This window comes from Drosophila biarmipes, chromosome 2R, assembly GCF_025231255.1.
Source record: "Drosophila biarmipes strain raj3 chromosome 2R, RU_DBia_V1.1, whole genome shotgun sequence".
NCBI lineage: Eukaryota > Metazoa > Arthropoda > Insecta > Diptera > Drosophilidae > Drosophila > Drosophila biarmipes.
In genome coordinates, this window is record NC_066615.1 from 1,300,434 (window position 1) to 1,322,114 (window position 21,681).

The 21,681-nt window shown below is 36.5% G+C and overlaps 1 protein-coding gene across 8 annotated transcripts in view; it reads left to right on the top strand.

The window, feature by feature from the left end:
- Positions 1–21,681, top strand: part of LOC108026473 (zwei Ig domain protein zig-8) — a 98,715-nt gene that overhangs the window by 18,279 nt on the left and 58,755 nt on the right. For 2 of the 8 annotated variants that reach the window (XM_017097415.3, XM_017097416.3), the window contains exon 2: positions 20,457–20,690. The exons of the other annotated variants lie outside the window; for them this stretch is intronic. The gene's annotated coding sequence lies outside the window, so the exon portion shown is untranslated. The remainder of the gene's footprint in view (positions 1–20,456; positions 20,691–21,681) is intronic. 8 annotated transcript variants of the gene reach the window in all.

The following is a 21,681-nucleotide window of genomic DNA, read 5'->3' on the forward strand; positions in this document are numbered from 1 at the left end:
GCGTGGCAACCTTTTTTTTTCAATCGACTTGTATTGATACATTATACATTTTAGCAAACACACACAGTTTTGGGCGGTTAATGGGGTTCAGGCCAGTCACTAGGCAATGATGAGACAAATACATTCCAGTTAAAATTTTTTTCCATCATAAAACTGTAATCTGACTGTTCTACCTTTCATAGTTTCCGATATTTATTTTATGGTGTCGGAAACGCTTTCTTCTACCTGTTACATAAATCCGACGAATATAGTATACCGTTTTACTCTACGAGTAAAAACAAAAAATATGTTGTATAAAAAAAAATGTCTTCCCTCAAGTCCTATTAGGCGTGTTAGCTTGGTAACCAAAAAATATACGTCAAAAAAGATTTAGAAAAGTCAAAAATGTGAAAAATCCGTTCGTTTAGTAAAAAAACGGTCCACTTGCAAATAGACAATCTAAGTCTAAAGCCCTGTTCACAATATAAATTTATGGCGTAATTTTCTGGATTTATTAAACCTGATGGCTTGCTCGTTTGGACGCCAAGCGACGGCCTAGGACGCCACAAGCCCATGAAGCGACAACTGTTTCTGGTGCAATTATATTACAAATTTCATTAAATTAAAAGCAAATATGGATAAAGCCACAGAGCCAAAGGCTGCTCAGCTTAAGAGCTGTCAAAACGCTGTTGTTTCTTGAGTTTTGATTATTGTCAAAACACCGGGTAGCAGCTGCAATTTGCGGAATCTTAACGGGGCCAAATCGAGCGGGTGGGCTTACACAGGCCGGGATCTTAATTTTCACAAGGCGCAAACTGTGTGAAAATAGCACCAATTGCCATGACTTCAAGATACAGGATGGTCTGGAATTTGTGGCTTAAAGATCACTGAGCTAGAATTGGCCGTACAAAAATAAATGGACTCTAATAAAAACGGTATATTGTATTGGGAGAAGAGTATAAACAACCTAAGACTGACGAAATTATGGCCCACTTTAGCGCTTAGGAAAATTGTATATTTGAAAGGTACTATCTCGGAAACTATCATTGGGATTTCAGACTAAAATTCCTTAGGTTTGTACGAAATCTAAATTGTTTACTGGAGTATACACCGGCCAAAACTGTGTCGCCCAAAATTTCAATGCTAGAATAAACTGAAATGTTGTCTCATCAATCCCGATTGACATAAAAAAACACAACAGAACTCCTTAGCTCTTAAATCTGTCTGCCGCCCGCAAACCCACATATTGGAAACGAGAGTAGGCACAGTTCGCTTTGCTGCCTACATATCTATATCTCTCTGAGATAGTAACTGGAATTTAAAGCCGATGGCATCGATAACAGCGTTCTCTCTTTTTTTGTTCCGCTTCTCGCAGAGATTACACAGATTTTTCTCAAGAAGTAACGATTTGATTCAAACTAGCAGCCTAACAACATGTGTTAAGCGGTTGGAATTATAAGCTTGTCTCAAATTATAAATAAACAAAATAATCGGCAAACATGTCCTAACATGATTAAAAAAGAAAAATATTTGTTTTTATATTTAGGTTTCTTGTCCTTATTTTTAAGGCGCTTTTAATTATTTAATTTAAGAAATTGAGAAAGTCACCGTAATTTCGAGATATATCGGTGTTGTTTTTTAACACTTGCTATTTTTCTAGCTTTTATGGCGAATTTACAGTAAAATCGATAACGGTACGCCCGTTCTGCTATCCACTCTTTTGTTGCGGCGTGTAATCCGAGTTCAATAACATTGAGGAGACTAGGTAGTGCAAACAACGGAAGAGTTTCGCTTGATATGGGATCCTAACATACCTTCTCCTGCCGACTTTCCGGGGATACGTAACTAAAGTCTATGGCAACGACTGTTAGATACCTGTTACTTACTACTTACTTACCACCAAGCCTATAGCATTAACTAGCGACACCCCTAGCGTCAAAGTGGAAACAACTGATTTGCTGCACATGGTGCGCCATCTCAATTAAAATTCTAGCTCCTTTAGTTTCCGAGCACTCAGCCTTTATATGGACAGAAGCACAGACGAAAATGGCTAGATCGACTCGGCAAGCGATCCTGATTCAAAATATATGTACATTTTATTGGGTCCAAAGCGCTTACTTTCACCCGTTACATACTTTCCTTCGAATCTAGTACGAGTATACGCGTTTACTTTTCGTGTAACGGATATAAAAGTAAAGAAATAACTGGCTTTAAAATTCAAATGAAATTGGCTATGCCAGGAGCTTACCTTTTTGTGGTCAAGGATACGTTTTTCCTATTATATATCACTCTTTATAAAGGTGCGTTCATGCAAGAAAATTAAAATGGATACGGTCGAAATCAGTCCTCGCAGTAAGCCATCCGAATTGGGCGCTTTTCATTAAATTTAATTTGTCTGCAGCTGACTGTCTTTTTTGGCCCATATTTTGGATGAGGAGACGAAAGTATGTTGGTATATGGATGCTCGGATGAAGGACGACATGCTCCAGCAATTAATTAAAAAAGGAATCAGGATCTGCCGGCGAGCGCCACAGCTCGCGACTGATTAGGCGTTTTAAATTTCACAGGAGAAGGCTTAAAAAAGATATCATGGAATACTAAAAAAAAGGCCGATAACAGCCAAGCAGAGGCCTTATTTCACTTTAGTATCGCGTCCATAATTCATTTTAAAAAACGAATTTACGCCAAAAAAAAAATTACAGCGTTTCTTAATTAGAAATATAAAATTATTCCTATTTAAACCTAAATATTAAATATTTAAATTGTATAAACCTTATATTCTAAGTGGTAATCAAATTTAAAGCTATTTATACTTCTATGGATTACCTTTATGCAAGATTATTATTTAAGACACTCTTTGGTGTATGTCTAACATATGACTGAATAGATTGGGCATGGTCCGTCAGTATCTCGTATATCCGTGCCTGAGTCTCTGCCTAAGGGTTAGTGGTTCGAGTCCTGACAAGTTTATTTTTCTTTTTATACCCGTTACTCGTAGAGTAAAAAGGTTTAATCTAGTATTAGAAAGTATGTAACAGGTAAAAGGAAGCTTTTGCGACGCCATAAAGTATATATATTCTTCACAAGGTCACTAGCCGAGTCGATCTAGCCATGTCCGTCAGTCCGTCCATCCGTATGAACTATGAGATCTCGAAAACTATAAGAGCTAGAATATTCATACTTGGCCTTCAGATTCCTAGGCTTCCTACGCAGCGCCAGTTTGTTTCAGCGCGGTGCCACGCCCACAATCCGCGAAAATCTGTAGCACCTATAGTTTTTTTGATAAAAAAAATGTTAACTAAAATGTATTTGTCTTATCAATACCTATCGACTCACAAAAAATAGGTGCTACGCCCACTCTAATTCCCACAAATGGCCAAAACGCTTAAATCTGTCTGCCGCCCACATAACATTTACTGAAAAAAGCCGGTAGATGGCTCCCTAAAATATCGCTGATGATATATAAGTATTTCATTATACTTTTGCTCCCTTAAGCTGAGTAACGGGTATCTGATAGTCGAGGCACTCGACTATAGAGTTCTTCTTTGTTTTTTTTGAAGTCTGAAATTATTTTTAATGCAGTTTTGTTTATTACAATTGATAAGGAAAGTTTAGATATTATTTTTAAATACTTAAAGTGCTCTCTGCGCAAACGTTTTCTGGAACCGGGGACTTCTTGCATAAGGACAGATACCTTACCAGTTTGTCTACCGGACAACATTTTCGGCGGGCGTTATGTTCAAATGCCATGAAAACCGATACTTGAGCAAAGTTCTAGATTCGCACAATCGAAAAAAGCTTTTGTCGTGCCGTGGTGGTTTTGTTAAATTGATGTCAAATAGGATTTTAAATGCAAAATAGCATTCTTTTAAAACTTAATAAGGATCCCAAAAACTTGATCCTAGGTGAAGTGTCATTTTCACCCACACTTATTTAATTGACAGTCCAAAATTATTCGGTGTTTTTTAACTTCTAACCTCCTACGCTTGGAAATAACATTTTTTATTTGGTTTTAAATTTTGAGGTAAATTTTATCAAAATCGGAAAACTATATCAAGTGGAAAGAACCAGGTCTTTTTCATCTTTTGTTTCTTCTTCGCTGTTGGAGTGTGCCTCTGCACCTATAGCCTTTCCTAGGGGAAATACAATAACTTGTACTCCTTGAGTAAAATATACAATATTATTCTGTTTTAAAATGTTGATATTAAATTGTTTTAATTATTCAAATAAATTTTAAAAGACTAAATTTCACTTTTTTTTGCTTTAATAAAAAATTTACATTTTATAAGAGTAAAAATCTGCGAGGTGTGCCACTCTTGTCCGAAGGTCCAATTTTCATCGAAATGGCTTTTCCAGTTCATAACGACGAAACAAAATCGGTTTTGCGAAATTTTGAGTTTAACCAGAGTTATAGGGGTTTGAATATGGCATTTTTGGCACTTTTTCGAAAAAGTTGCGCTCAGTCGTTGTTTTATATCTTTGGAATGGTCAAAGGTATCTTTATGATGTTTTAATGTTTTCGACTAGTTATCCCGATCAGGATAAATATATATATAAATATGTACTTTATGAAGTCGGGAAAGCTTCGTTCTACCTGTTACATACTCTCTAACTTTTCTAGTATACCCTTTCACTCTACACAGAGAGAATTCTGACGAACTCATCTGAGTTAGAAATGTTCTTAAAAAGAGAACGAAATGTTTTGAGCTTAAGATGCTCTCTTTATGTTGAATCAAGTTGCGTTTTTATTTACTGTTTGATTAAATCGAAACTGCTCTCAAAACAAAAACATTGTGCGATAGACCAGTTCTTAAGGCGTCTGTCTCTAACCCGGAACCAGAGTAATCATTAAGTATTTTAAACAATATCTGAAAATTCCTTATAATTGTAAGAACAAAGCTTCATTACTTAAATAATTTCATACTTCGAATAAAAAAATAAAACTAAATTTGTCAAGGGGAGGACTCGAACCACTAACCCTCAAGCCTGTGCATCGAAAACGAAGCGCTGCCCACTGAGGCACGCATACATTTTTGTTCCCGAGGACATTGCGACAAAAAAAGCTTTGACAAAAGCTTTGTGGATGGCGACTTTTTTTTTGGACGTAAAATGTTCTTGTTTTGATCCCAATTTCAGATCAAATTAATATCAAAACTTTACCATTTTGATTCAAATATTCTTTTGGATTAAACCCAAAATCAGCTCAAAATAAGAACATTTGTTCTTACACGGTATTTAAAAACGAATGTTCACAATTCAAGCACGAGGTTTTTCTCTCTGTGTACGAGTATCTGGTATAAAAAAGATTGTCCCTCCGAGCGCCGAGGGCAGGAAGATTTTAAGACCCAGAGAGAGAGAGAGATTTTTTATCTCTAAAAAGATCTGATCCGACAGAGTTTTGTCTTGTTGGCATGTCACTCTCAGCATACTGCAGAACTGAAGGGATATTAATGTATTTTAATTTGTCAGTGAGTTTATTTCTCGGTAAACAGCTTCACGCAGATCACTTTGCTTATCAAATATAATAATAACACTTTGTTAATTTAATTCTCCGTGCGCAGTTGTGGGAATGCGAGCATAATTAATTTATTTCTTTTTCCCAAAATATTTCCAATTGTATTGATGTGTTACTCATGTGTGAGACCTTTGCATGTTGATACGCAGATTAGAAGATGTATGCGATCTGATGACAACAATTAGACTTTGAAGAAACAAAGACTATGTTGTCAAAGACGCGAGTTTGCAAGCGTTGGCCGTTTATTGCACTTAAGCCATGACAAGGTCCGGGTACAGACTATGGCTTCAAATCCCATTGTCGAACAGATTCGGATTCCCAGCCAGGCAGACTCCAATGTGAATAGCTCGGAAACTGCTGTCGCCGAATCTGACATGCTTTGCTCGGTAGTCGACAATCAGCGGGGAACCTCAGTATCACTGAGGGAATGTGCACTCTGCACTAAAAACCCTTAAATAGAGCTCAATTTTAGTTGAGCTCATCCACGACCCCCCAAAATTAATTCAGTTATTAAATTTATTTTTGCTCGGCTGCTCCTAAGTACCTTAGAGCTACACAGAAAAAACAAGGAAGAATTTTACAGTCGAGTGCCTCAACTATCAGATAACCGTTACTCAGCTTAAGGGAGCAAAAGGATAATATATAAGCAGCAAAGCGATATTTTAGGGCGCCACCTACCGGCTTTTAAAGTAGATGTTTTGTGGGCGGCAGACAGATTTAAGCGTTTTGGCTATTTGTGGGCGTGCACCTTTTTTTTCCTGAATCGGCAGGTATAGATGAGACAAATACATTTCATTTAAAGTTTTGTTTCTATCATAAAAACTGTAGGTGGGCGTGAAACCCCGGTGAAACCAACTTGCGCTGCGTAAGAAGCCCGACTCGTCTAGTGACGCTGATCAAGAATACATATACTTTATGGGGTCGGAAACGTTTCCTTCACTGCGTTGCAAACTTCTGACTGAAATCATTATTTCCTCTGCATGGGTACAAAAATGTCATTTTCTCGAATTAGCGATTTAGACCTATTCGAATTGCGACTTAGCCTACTTCAAACATGTTGCTTCGCTTACACCATCATAGTTTTCATGGCTTCTGTACTTAACGACCGCAGAAAACGTTTTGCGATAGACCAACCAGCTGGTTTCTGTCTCTGATGCAAAATGCCTCATGTTTAAGTACAGGCAGAGTATGCTTAAGAGGGCGGTAAAGGTATTCGATTTTTTTAATTAAATGCAGAATGCAGCACTCTGTGTCAAAATTTGAAGTCAATTAATGAAAAATTGTCGAAGCTATGAGTATTTCTATATCAGCAGGATTTTCTTTTTACACTGGATTTTGTTGTATTAGATGCTTTAAAGTGTTTTTCATACACCTCACGTTTTGAAAGTCGGTGCCCATCATAACTTAAAAACCTTCTTCATCGATACTTTTAAAATTTTAAACACTAATTCTGTACATATTTCTCAAGAAAACGTTGTCGAGCTTTATTTTGTTCAAAATTTTAATTTTACAATGACAAATTAACCGATTTTTCCCCAAATGTTTATTATTTTTGTTTATTATTGTAATTTTACAATGACAAATTAGCCTATTTTTCCCCAAAAAATGTTTTTTTCACTTCAAAGTCTAAAAGAATTGGAATTTTAAAACAAAATTTGACAGCGATGGCTGGGGTTAACAATTATCTATCGAATGAAATTGGATTTTCTTTGTAAAAATTTGATAGGACATTTACCATTCACCACACCCTTTGTTGATATTAAATTGTTATGTGACGTATCAGGGCCGAATTGATACTGGATTTCATCATATTCACCATCATACCATATCAATTTTTTTTTCTGTGTACGTATCGCATATGCGGGATCTATGCAGCGCTTTAAGCCAAACCAGTTACATGAAAATAAATTAAATAAATTTTAATACTTTTGGTTAATGAACTAGTTCAACAAATCTCGTTAGCAAGGTTTGAGGTCAGCGTAAAGTACGACTCGGCAACTGTCAAAAGGACAAAGTGTATTGTGACGTCAAAACAATTACGTGCAGAAATACGCTTGATGGTAAAATAAAGTGACCTGGCTGGGCGAACTGTGCTATCTTCCTCTGAACGGCTAAAACGTGTTGAAGTGCTGACTTTTATAAATTGTGCTCTCCTCTAGACCCTCCTTGTGGCAGGTCCTTTTTTTTTAGCTCGGCAAGGTGAAAATGTGTAGGCGTGGACAGCAATTAATTACGTCAGCAGGATAGCCGAACAGGTGGGCCACGTACAGATAGGGAGCGTCAGCTCATCTGTTCCCCGATAAGTATTTAAAGCGTTTTGGCTTGCGCAATCTTCATCGTCAGACTTAAATAAGCTCCGGCGCCCTGGATCCAAACCCTGAGCCTCTTCGATGATCTCGAATGATACAGGAATTTCTGACCTTTCTTTATTTTTTTGCTGTGTCCCACTTCAGTTCTGTTACTGCTTATATTGCGGTATCACTGTTCTTGCCAGTTAATGGAAACATATTAATGCTCTGTTTTCATTTTAAATTTTATTTTCAAAACCATTGGTAAAATAAACAAGAAGAATAACTGGACTCTTATATAATCTTTACTTCGCAAAAGAAAGCGGGTCAGTCCCTTTAATGCTGCCTATCAAGTTGAAGATTTTGGTTTAAGTACTAGACTGCAAGACTTTTATGAATTTAAGGAACGAGTCTTAAATTTTACGGTCAGGTGTCTGAAACTGATTTATGTTTAGATGCAAATAGCCTTTAATCTCACATCAGATAACCTACAAGACCAAAATTAAGTTCCCATTTCAAATTTTCTAAGAATAGTCATAGTGAAGCCAGTATTATGGTAATACAAAATAATTTCATTCTGAAAGCTTTACCACGATTTTATAACAAAAATATTAGATAGACAGTCGTCAAGTGTTTTGTTGACGTTGAGCCTAATGGTATAATAGAGATCTTACAGTCCTTAAAATAAACAAACTCCGAAATATTAAAAAACATTGTTTCTGATGCAAAACAAAAGAAAAAAAATTGCTCTAACATATTTTTGAAAAGTCACACTACAATATCCCCAAGAGTCTAGTGACGACAATGTCGGTCGATCTTGCTCTTGTTGTTTCTGCCAAGCTTCAGAACAACATATTTTCTTTTTATTGTATAAATTATCAAATATTTCAAATAGTTTTCAAATCGCAAATCATTTTACAAAAGCTTCTAATGTATTTCAATACCTTTCTTACGGCATACAGCCTGTTGCTTTATTAGATCGCAGTTTACGGGTGTCCAGGTCAAATACAGTTTAGACACCCACAAAAAAAGTTCACTGCTCAGGCAGTATTGTGATTGGATAAATGTGGTTATTTTTGTTTACAACCAAACCTTTAAAAACGGTACTTTTTACAACAGTGTGTCGAACATCAAAGGTGGATAAACTTCAGGGCAATATAGCTATATTATAAAAAAATTACGAGCAATTATAAAGTCACGGCAATTTTTGGTTTGTGTTAAGCAATAGCTACAATGACCTTCTTCTTAAAATCTATTTTATAATGTAACAATGATAGATAGTATTATAATACATAATATGAGATTTGTAACAATAAAAGCTTTTTTTTACTTAAAGAGGTATTTCTAGGTATGCTAAAATATCTACTTATTACTTATTCTAGTTGTGTATAGTAAGGTTAAACTTAAATGTTATTGAAAAGGTTTATGGATTAAGAGAATTGGATAGTTGTGGTAATATTCATGGGATCTACTATTTCTTCTAAAGTTGTTTGGAGGAATTTACGACTGCTTTCTATGTAGGGCATTCTATGTATGTGTGATAGGGTAAGGGTGGAAGTTTTGGTGGCTGTTGGTCAGTTTAGGGTGTCCTAATTAATGATATTTATTCGAAAGATAATTGATTTTAAAAGTTTAATATTGTTCTCTTTGTTTGTGTTAATGAGTTTGTAGTGTACAGATGTGTTTTTCCATATAAGGTAATTTTGTAATATATTTAAGGATATCTGGTGCGTTGTAGTTTATTTCTGTTATTAATGGTAGTGTGGTTGCTTACTAAGCAGCTGGTCTACAAGCTCATTGCCCATAATGCCGGCGTGGCCTGGGCCCATATCAGTGTGAATTTATATTTGTGCTTATAGATTATTTTTATACCCGTTACTCGTAGAGTAAAAGAGTATACTAGATTCGTCGAAAAGTATGTAACAGGTAGAAGGAAGCGTTTCCGACCCCATAAGGTATATATATTCTTGATCAGGATCACTAGCCTTGACGAACGCTGAGATCCCAGAAACTATAACAGCTAGAACTTGGCATGCAGACTCCTGGGTTCCTGCGCAGTGCAAGTTTGTTTCAGCGGGGTGCCACGTCCATTTTAACGTCCACAATCCGCGGAAATCTGTAGCGCCTACAGTTTTTATTATAATACAAAAATGTTAACTGAAATGTATTTGTCTCCCCAATACCTATCGACTAACCCAAAAATAAGTGTGACACGCCCACTCCAACGCCCACCAACCGCCCAAAACTGTGGTGGCCACAATTATCATGCTAGAACATTTTTTTTTGCTAAATAGCAGTCATCTGCGTACGCTGTTAACTCAACCGATTTGTGAAGACCTATGATTCTATTTACTTTGTTATATGCGATTGCAAAAAGGATTTCGGATAATGGTGATCCATGTGGAATTCCATTTTGAAGTGGTAAAGGTTGGGATTGTATGTTTTAAATTTAAACACAGAATGTATATTATATATTTGATCAGTTTTTGAACTAAATTTCAATCAACGAGTTCACCTATGATTGTGTGCATTCCTATTTGGTCAAATGCTTTTGAGAAATCTAGTGAAATTATTGAAAGATGACTTTTTCTGGAAAGGGTATACTAACTAGAGAGAGACTATCGAGTAGCTGGCTGTTGTCAACTAGCCACCATAGTCTTTAAGATAATAATTTATCCATGACTTTGATAGACAGCTATTAACACAGAGTCTATTGATTTTTTTTCATATTGTTAGTATTGAAGTTTGTAGATTTATGTCTAATTCTGTTTACTAAATTTTTGATGGATAGTTGGTTTTATCAATGTTGAACTTAGGTTTAATGACTGAGGGTACGTCGATTCATTTTCAAAAAGTTTACCTGAGAGGTGGTTGTCCATTGTCCATTTAGAGTATAGTGAAGTGGGTGGGGAACCATTATTAAGAAGAGATTGGTTTATAAATTTGAATAATAAATTGTTATTGAGTTATTATTTTGTGATACCCAAAATTTGTGCCAGATGTTAAAACCGCCTGTTATTAAAATAGGTGTGGTTGATTTCTTGTAAAGTAAATGGTTTGTTAGGAGGTATATAACTGGAAATAATAGTAAATATTATTTTAGAATGTACAGTTACGGCGATTGAGTCAAAGCTTATATTGGGCATATTGGTTTGTTGTTGTTGTACGGAGTTGTGAAGTAGGAGGGCTAATCCGCCATAGGGGTTGTTCGAGTTATTTATGTGGTAGAGGGTGAAGTTTATTGGTATGTATCTTGAATGGATATTATTTTAGGGTTGTGTTTTTATCTAAATCTTCATCAGTACTCATTGTATACTTATCTCCAGATATCTTGCTTTTAGCATTTTATCAGTTTTAGTTTTTTGCTTGCAGAGGGTATAATGATTTCAGTCAGAAGTTTGCAACGCAGTGAAGGAGACGTTTCCGACCCCATTAAGTATATATATTCTTGATCAGCGTCACTTGACGAGTCTAGCCATGTCCGTCTGTCCGTCCGTTTCTACGCAAACTAGTCTCTCAGTTTTAAAGCTATCGAGCTGAAACCTTCCCCAAAGTCTTCTTTCTATTGCAGGTAGTACATAAGTCCTTTGTCTTATAGCTCCCATAGGAACTAACAGGGAAAAATAAAAAAAATTTTATCATTGGTGTTTTTTAACATATAGCCTCCTACGAAAATAACACTTTTTAATAGTTTAAATTTGATTAAAATCGGACGACTATATCATAAAGCTGTCAAAGGAAAGATCAGAAAATGGGTGGGAAAATAATATGAAACAAATTACAGTGTTACTAACGTTGATTATTTCTTATAACTGCAAGGCTATACAAACTTCACCTTGAAAAAGATAACTTCTTTTCTTGTTTCATTTTATTTCATTGTAGTACTTAACTTATTTAATTTAGCTGAGATTATTTTAGTCTTTGTAGGTGATAACTTGTCTGGTCATAGTGTGTTTTGTTTATTCATATCCTATCCATAATTTTTCGGGTAAGGTAATTGTTAAAAAGGTTAGTACAATTAGGCCTGTTTCAGTCGTTTTATTTGGATCGTTGTTGTCTTTTTTTTTAGTACTTTACGGGCGTCAATAACATTTCGAAGTTATAGTTCCCTTAAGATTTCTTTTTCGTCGATATTCCGTAAATCATTGGAGTAGTAATGCCTTTGAAGGAGTTCAGAGTTTTGTGTTCTTCACCGTGAACCGGGAAGTTGTGGAAGGGCTGTATTTTAAGTGTTTTTTTTTTTGATAAGGAGGGTGCCAGATCTGTTTTTCTTACAAGTTTCGACTGCTCCATTACAAGCGAAGGCTACTACTTTTATTTATTATAAGCGATGATGTTTTTTCAAAAATTTTATTGTCGGTTGTACTTATAATAATATATTTTGGTTCACTTGGTATCAGGTTTATCATTGTCAACGGACAGTCGGGTGGTCGAGGCATTGCGGTGTTTTTGGGCTCGGGCCCAAGTAAGTAAGTTCACTTGTTCTTTGTGTTTTATTTGTAAGTGTGTACAAAGTAGTTGCAAATCGGGTGATCTATTTGTATATTAAGCTGGTAAGCTGTCGTTTGGAATGTAAGTTAGTCGCAAGTCTTTACTCTTTAAAGCTCGGAGTGACTCGAGCTTAAAATTTAATTTTAAGTCGTTAGAGGCATTTTTAAGGAATCCAAACTAGCTAGTTTTTTTTTTCCAAAATTGCTGTTTAACATTGTCCAGAATTTTCAGGACTCTTACATATTTACTTTTACTTACTTACTTTTGGGACAAATTGATAAATAAAATAAACTTTTTATTTTATTAAATCCCCCAAAAACTTGTATTGTTTAATACTTTTAAACGGAGCGTTCGATTTTTGCAATAAGGGTGTCAATTGAAGTAAAAAATCATCTATATCTTTAATACTCTCAATACAAATTGTAATAGCCGATTTAGGTTATTGTAAACTTTAAATTGTTAAAAAACAAGGGAAGGAGGATTCTTTCATTTTGCTTTACTCCTTCCACTCTAACCAAAAGGCTATCCACATGGAAAGGAAAGAGGAGGAAGATATTTTACCCATTTAAATCTGTGTAAATAACTGCTTTTACTGCTTATGCAGAAATAAAATTTTGTTTTTTTTTTGCCTATGGTTGTAAAAACACCACCCACGACCTCCTGTTTGTTGTCAGTACCCTAAAAATATACGAAGGTACTATGATTTCAGTCGGAAGGATTCGTTTCCGGCCCCATAAATCCAGAATATATATATATTATTCTGGATCAGCAGATCCGTTTCTAAGCAAACTAGTTTCTTAAACTTAAAGTATTTGGCTGAAATTTTTACAAAAGTCTTCTTTCTTCTGCAAGTAGTACATAAGTCGGAGCCAGCCATATAGGACAACTGTATCGTATAGCTCCCATAGAAATAATGGGAAAAACATTCTTTTTTAAAAATTACATATTTGGTGTTTTTATACGCGCTACTTGTAGAGTAAAAAGGTATTCTAGATTCGTCGGTAAGGTAGAAGGAAGCGTTTCCAAACCCATTATGTATATATATTCTTGATCAGGATCGGATAGCCGAGTCTGTCTGTCTATGAGTATGAACGCTGAGATCTCCGAAATTATAAGAGCTAGAAGAGTCAGACTTAAAATGCAGATTTCTGGGCTTCCTGCGCAGCGCAAGTTTTTTTTAACAATATACATAACAAGAAAGGAAGCTGAATTCTGTATACCCTTTTAGTTATAATATTTATTTTTAATTTTTTTTTTTGCCTATGGTTGTAAAAACACCACCCACGATCCAACAAGGATTGTTGCTGGCTTCATTGATATTAAAACGAACATTTTTCATTATTTCTCTGACCGTTTCTTCAACAGCTTTATTTTAGATTATTAAATTTAATTCGAAATATGGATCATATGCTAAAAAACACAGTAGCTATAATTTGGTTCATATTATTTTCCCACCCATTTTCCGATCTTTCCTATGGCAGCTGTAAGATAAAGTCGTCCGATTTTGATAAAATTTAATTCGAAATTAATATTCAAAAAAATATTATTTTCAAGCGTAGGAGGTTATATGTTAGAAAACACCAAAGATATAATTTGTTTATATTATTTTTCCACCATTTTTCCGTTCGTTCCTATGGCAGCTATATGATATAGTCGTTCCCCGATAGTTCCTATGGGAGCTATAAGATATAGTTATCCGATCCGTCTGGTTCCGACTTATATACCTGCAATAGAAGGAAGACTTTTGGGAAAGTTTCTTCCCGATAGCTAAAACTGAGAGACTAGTTTGCGTAGAAACGGACGTAAAGACGGACGTAAAGACGGACATTATATACATTATGGGGTCGGAAACTTTTCCTTCACTGCGTTGCAAACTTCTGACTGAAATAATTATATCCTCTGCAAGGGTATAAAAATAATTTGCTGTTAGTTAGTTTTTAAACTTGAAAGTGGGGAAGGTTTAAAAGGCGAAAAAAAATCGAGTAATTGCTGGTAAAACCCTAAAACAGCCATTTTCTATTTCCCATACAAGCGTTTTGAAATAAAAAGTGGTTTTAGTAACCAAGCCGGAACCGGAAAAATGTTCTTAATTTCATTGCTTTTAACGAGGAGCAGATCGCGAAATGAAGTTGCTCTAGCGTTGGCTTTATCGAGAACAGCCGCGACTCTGCTAGAGGGCTAGAACTGCGAGTTTTGACTTGAAATTATCATTTAACATGCAAAAACACCAAAACACCAATTTGCAACATCGCCGAAAATTGCGCTATGGCCATGATCCTACAGGTATGCAAATAAATTGTTTGGTATGAATGCACAATGGCCCATAAGAGGTCACTAAAGGCACTGGAAAGACCTTCGTGACAACCAAAATATTTTTGTTGGGACCATGATTCTGTTGTCAGGTGATTTTCGTCAGACTGTTCCGGTTACTCTCAACTGTTGCTGATGAATCGAATTGATCATCGAATTTGTAGCAGTACGTAAAGACACTCGAATTAACAACTAACATGCGAGTATTTTTGCAACACGATGAAATTGCAAGTAATAATAAAATTGCAATGGACATCTCGAATGGATTCATCACATTACCCACAGATTTCTTTAACATCACAGATTCAGAAGAGGAGCTTATTCAGCGTGTTCTCCCAGATATAGCTCAAAAGATTACTAACCCTAATTGGCTGGGTGAACGAGCAATAAAAATAAAGACGTCGCGGCGAAAAATAAAGACGTCGAGGATCTCAATGCGACTATTCAGAATTTTCTTCCACTTTTGATTTTCGTCGAATCAGTGGACTATGAACTAGGATAACGTAGACAACTACGGAGTTTTTAATTGCCACCTGACAATTTGCAGTTAAAAGTAGGATCAGCTGTCATCATGCTGCGTAACATAATCAACCTCGACTATGCAATGGAACTAGCTGTGAAAATGCTGATGAATAACGTCATTAAGGCAACAATCATAAAAGTAAAATACAAAGGAGAGGATGTCTTTGTCCCGCAAAAACCTATGATTCCAAAGGATTAAAAATTAAATTAAATTAAATAAATCGCAAGGACAGTACGAAGTCCGCCGGGTCAGCTAGTAACGAAATAATTATTTTAATTTTTTTTTTTTGATTTGGATAGTATTTTATTTTACTCTATGGTATAGAATATTTTAACTTCTCAGAATTACGAATAATTCTACGTAATATCACTAAAGTTAGCAAAAATCTGTGCGTCCGTTTCTACGCAAACTAGTCCCTCAGTTTTAAAGCTATCTGGCTGTAACTTACCAAAGAATTTTCTTTATTTTGCAGGTGGTATATAAGTCGGAACCAGACGTATCAGACAACTACATTTCTAATTGGAATAATGGAATTTTTTTTTTACTTATATCTTTGGTGTTTTAAACATATAACCTCCTACCTTTGGAAATAACACTTTTAAATTAGTTCTAAATTTTGAATTGAATTTTATCTAAGCCCGACAACTGTATCGAATAGCTGCCATAGGAACGATCGGAAAATTAATGGGAAAATATGAAAATAAATACGAAAAAATTATATCTTTGGCGTTTGGCGGAAAACATCTTTAAATAGCTTAAATTCTTACACCCTTAACTTGCAAATTGGCGTCAAAAAAATTGATTTGTCTTAATAAAAAAATTAAAAATTGGTGGAATGCTTAAAAACGTCTCTAACAATTTTAATTTTCATTTTTAACTGTGTAGTTCTTGAGATTCCTCAATTTTTCATGTAGGTGCATTGTTGTTGTTAATATCCTTTTGGTATAAGAAATACTAACTTTACCACTTTGAAATATACGCACCTATGAAGAAGCTCAGGAGAATAAAATATAGAACAATCTGGAAACCCTGACAAGGCATCAATGGCATCAGGAGTGTGGAAGAAAACCCTAGTTCGTTTTCTGGAACAACAACAGCAGATCAATAAACGACCTTAAAATTAAAGTGGGTGATTTCAGAGCGGTGCGTTCAGGCACTCGGACTGGCACGCTTACCGTCACGAATCTTGGTGTCCGGGATTTCGTCTATCAAGGCTAAGACAATTAGAGGCTGCAGCACACTGGACTTGCAGTCGAAGATCTCGGATCGCACAATGAAAGTACGTGCCTATATACTCAGCAAAATTACCTCCACATTTGCAAGACACGATATCGCCGCCTCAGTACTCAAGGCATTCGCTGGCTTTGAGCTTGGGGATTCTGACTGTCAGTCGTTGGCGCCAGTCGACATACTCCTTGGCGGCGACTACGTTTGGACCGTGTTCACCGGTCAAAAGATGATCGACGATGAGGGCAACATCATCGCCATTTCGACAATATTTGGATGGATCATTACATCTATCGTAACCACCGGCTGTTCATCTACAACAAAAATGCACACGGCTGTTGACATTGACGCATCTCTACGGCGCTTTTGGAAGCTCGAGGATGTCAATCAGGAATTTCATGGAAAACCAGATGACGATGGAGTTGAACAGCCATTTGTCAGACAACCACTCGTGACCCCAAGGGGCGTTACATCGTCGAACTTCCGTTCAAAAACTTCAAGGAACAGTTTTCAGATGCATTACAAGAGCACTCACAATCTGCACTCACAGTACATGCAATTTATGCGGGCCTATCTTCAGTTGGGCCACATGCAAGAACTGTCGCCAGAAGACATTGACAAACGTAATCTCCCAAAAGTTACGGGTCGTACCTTTCTCGATTTGAATGTTCAAGTTCGTCTTCTCAGCAGATATTGTCAGAATGTATCGGCAAATCTGGTTGTCTGGCTGCCAACCATTGCGGCTATCAGCGTATTGTCTGTAGAGAATATTAAACAAATCCTATTAAGCAAAACGAACTTTCGACAGTAACATACGGCACATCCTGCGCACCACGACCATCAACACGAGTTCCCTACTACTGCAAAGATCCTGAAAGGCCAGTTTTATGTGGACGATCTACTGTCGAAAGCACATAACGATAAGGCCCATATTCACAAACAAAATGAGTTAATTCAATCGATGAAATGTGCAGTCAAGGAACTTGGTGATTGGGTCAATTATCGCTGACAAAGGTTCTAGGCATTCATTGGGATCCAGAAAAGGATATGTAAAATATATTTTTTGCCCTCTATGAGACTGTTTTCTCGGATGACTATCTTACTTGACCATAACTTACGTTTTTCCATTGCTAGCGATTCTTTAGCCATTTTTGGGAAGTGAACCTGCCTTTCGTTTTCTTGGGCTGCTCTATAGGCCCTTTCTGTTTGGCCGTAAGGGTTCCTCTTCTCTCATCAACCGCAAAAATGTCTGTTACTCTATTCTTGCAGTGCCAAATCTGTGTGACTTGAAATACCCAGACCAAGTTATCTTGAATCATTGCCAACGTATTGCGTTTACACTTCTGGTGAGGATTTTATATGCGAGTTCATCGAGTACTCTCTCGTCGTAGTTAATTGTGTGCAGATCCTTGTTTCCGGAAGAGTACAACATTTGTCCAGGATTATTTGGTTCTGAAAACAATTCAGCGGTTTGTCTTTTGCTTGTATAGCATGAGTAAGCGAAAGCTCATTCTGTATTGCCGCCACGCAAGACTCGGCGTCTCGCGTTTCCACAACATTTACTTTCTATCTTGATAACACGATGATAACCAGGCTCTCTAGCCAGAAATGTCGAAAGCCAACACAGCATCTTCTATACACGCCATCATCCTTTTAATCTTGGAATTAGGATGTAATTTTGATACTGCGGAAGTTGGCGGTTGGTGTCTGTTTAGATGTCTATTTCCTTGACCACTCATAGGTAATTCCGTAGCTTTGCTAATGCCCATATAATGGCCAAACATTTTCCTTTTATTGGTAGCGGTAAAATACCCTATCCTTCAATGCTCCTGAAATCATTGTAATAGATCGACCCCTTTGCGAAAGTTCCACACCAAACTCTTTTAGAAGCTTGCAAATTACCATACCTCGAATACATTCTTTGGCTCAGAGAATTCCCTTATAGGCTTTACTTTCCTTGGTCTGTTGCAGTACTGCGTCTAGTAACAAAAAACACAAGAAAATGTACATTTTAAAAAATGTTTCTCAATACCCTTATTTTTGCTTCGTGTAAAACGCAATCTACATTTTTAAAGTGTGCTTTTTTCAGGGAAAATTATGACTTTCTTCACATAAACATAGCAGACAGTTTCTGTAGGTCAAACGGCATTGAAGTTTTTGGCTGGGTAACCAGTTCGTCCTTTAGGTTACAAAAGGAGTTTTGCGTAAGCCGATGCACTAATTTTTGCGTTTTTAAAAGTTAAAGGTAATAAAATGTTACAATTGGAGCTCGGCTCATTACTTAATCAAACAAAACCGCCCCTTAACGTGGTAAGAATCTTCACTAACTCGATTTCAGGGTGAGCCAAGATCGATTCATACTAAATATCCTAAAACCTCGCATCGGTCTAGCTCTCAAAATTAATTTCCAGTAAAAATGCTAAATTATTATAGATTCCTGGAATTTGCCAAATTTCTTAATTAGAAATATATATAAATATTTAATAATAGTATAGTATGCTGTAATTGGTTACAAAATTTAAAGCTATTTACACTTCCATAGTTGTTCTTTATGCAAGATTATTATTAAAGGTACATTGCTCTTTTGTTGTAAGTCTGAAAAATGGCTGAATAGATTGGGCATGGCCCTTCAGTATTTCGCATATCCGTACCTGTATTTCTGTTCAAGTCCTCCCCGTGACAAGTTTGTTTTTTTTTATTTGTAGTCTAAAATCATTTTAAATGCAACTTTGGTTATTTCAATTGATAAGGACAAATTTATATTGTTCTTAAATATTAAAATCGTCGGAGCTTACTTGAACCGGGGACTTTTCGCATAAGAGACGGACACCTTATCAGTTGGTCTGTCGCATAACGTTTTCCGCGGGCGTTAAGTTCAAATGCCATAAAAACCCTTCAGTTCCAAAAAAGTTTTCCAGGGGAATCCCCTTGGGATTACGAGGGGACATGTCCTGGCGCACGGGAAATTCCCCGGGGAAAAGGCCCCTTGGATTTCCCCTGTTCCCTGTTCATTTGTTGAATGGCCTGTCCCCTGCAAGGGAAATGTCCCAGGAAAATCCCATCGGAAATTCGCGATTTTTCCATGGACTTTAACCTTCAAGGGACTCGTCCAAGGGAAATCCCTTTGGAAAATCTCGATTTTTCCTTTTCAAATATGGAATTTAAAATACATACATATTAATTTACTTTTACTTTTTTTTTTTTAGATAATTTGTTTTTAATGTTTTTCATAGCTTTTCTTAAATATTTGTCCGGGTCCTCGGAATTCCTGGCAAACGCTCCGGAAAAAAATAATATGTGTTTAAAAAAATGTGCTTTACTTGTTTACTTGTAGACGTTTGACTGTAGACTGTGTAAAACCCGTTGAGGGATTTCATCACACCACTTTCGGGTAACGGAACCAGAACCTTTTGGGTTGTATTATAAAATGTATAAAAAAAACTCCAAAAGGGACGTTCTTTAAACGTGGATCGACGCACCATATCTTCAACTAAAAGAAGTACTTACCTGACTTGATTTTTATCAAAAAATATCACTTCTATTAATAAATTAAAATAAGTAGCAGCGCACAATTAAAATAGCCGCTGCTTCTCTTTTCATAATTTAAACAGAATGCACCTGCTTTCTACGCTGCTGCGAATTCTCTGCTGACATCGACAGCAGCATACAGTTTTAGGTAGAAAAAAAAAACAAAAAAGCTTTTTGCGCTCGGACATATCCCGGCGACCGGACGGTGGAACTGAAGGGAACCGATACGTGAGAAAAGGTCAAGATACTCACAATCAAAGAAAGCTTTTATCGGTATCAATGACGTGGTGGGCTTGTCAAATTGACATCATTTAGGGTCAAATACAATTTTTAATACAATGTAGTATACTTTCTTAATTAGGATCCCAATAACTTGATTCAAGGTTAAGTGTCATTTTCACGCACACTTTCTCATTTAACAGTCATAGATTTTTTGGGTGTACCAACCAAACCTTTATGAAACCAATCAACCCGACAGTAGGGTTGGTAAAACAATCTATGGCACTATAAATAGTATCGATGGTCAAAAATGTATCAAAAATCTCTGGCGTTTAACTCCCTACTCAAAAAGTCTTGTTTTAATCTCCCAATTCAGAAAATGATATGATGACATATTAAACACCTTCTCGGGACCCCCTAAGTTATTGTTAATTGGGCTGTCGACATTGCGTACCATAAGAAGCTGAAGTAGTGAGGTAAAGTTGGAAATCCACTTTACGTAACGGGCTTGTGTAATGGATCCAAAACTCTCGGACAGGAATCCATGAATTCATTTAATTCCAATGTCATCGCCACCAAAAAAAAAGTCCTCGGAACCTGAAAATTTTTGGTAAGCCAAATTAATCGTTGTTATAATTATCTGATGAAACATTTTAGCGATGTCTGCACAGCGATACGACCGACTCAAAACGACATTTAAACATCAGTCATAGGGTTGAGATAATCGGTTCCATTTACCACAAATTCATTAAGATACTTTCCATGGCTCTTGGAAGAGGCATTTGGCTTGTTAGGATAAAAGGTAAAAACAAGGAAGAACGCTATAGTCGAGTGCCTCGACTATCAGATACCAGTTACTCAGCTTGAGGGAGAAAAATAAAAATGGAGATATTATATAGCAGCAAAAAAAACATACCAGCTATTTTGGTATACGTTATGTGGGCGGCAAACAGTTTTAAGCGTTTAGCCGTTTGGGGGCGTTAGAGTAGGCGTGGCAAATATTTTTTAGGTCAATCGAAACATTTTAAAGAGACAAATACATTTTAGGGAAAAAAATGTCTAGCATGACAACTGTGGCCACCACAACTTTGAGCGATTTGTGGGCGTGGTACATTTTTTTTGGGTCAATTCATACGTATTGATGAGACAAATGCATTTCAGTTAATATTTTTGTTCTATCATAAAAACTGTAGGCGCTATTTTCGCGGGTTGTGGACGTTAAAGTGGGCGGGGCACCCCGCTGAAACTAACTTGCACTGCGCAGGAGCCCCAGGAATCTGCTTGCCAAGTCCTACGGTTCTAGCTTTTATAGTATCTGAGAACTCAGCGTTCATATGGACAGACGGACAGGCGGACATGGCTAGATCGACTCGGCTAGTGATCCTAATCAAGAACAAATATACTCTATGGGGTCGGAAACGGTTCTCTTTACCTGTATACAAAACTTGGTCGCATGTGGCAGCTTAATCTTCGTGTTGCGTAGGCTTTTCAAAAAAGATTTTCCTTCTTTCGGGAAAAGTTATTTCCCTATCGCGCTCTGGAGCGATGCGGTGCGGCGCGTAATTCATTTTTTTGTATTGCCTTGTCAAACATTAATTGTC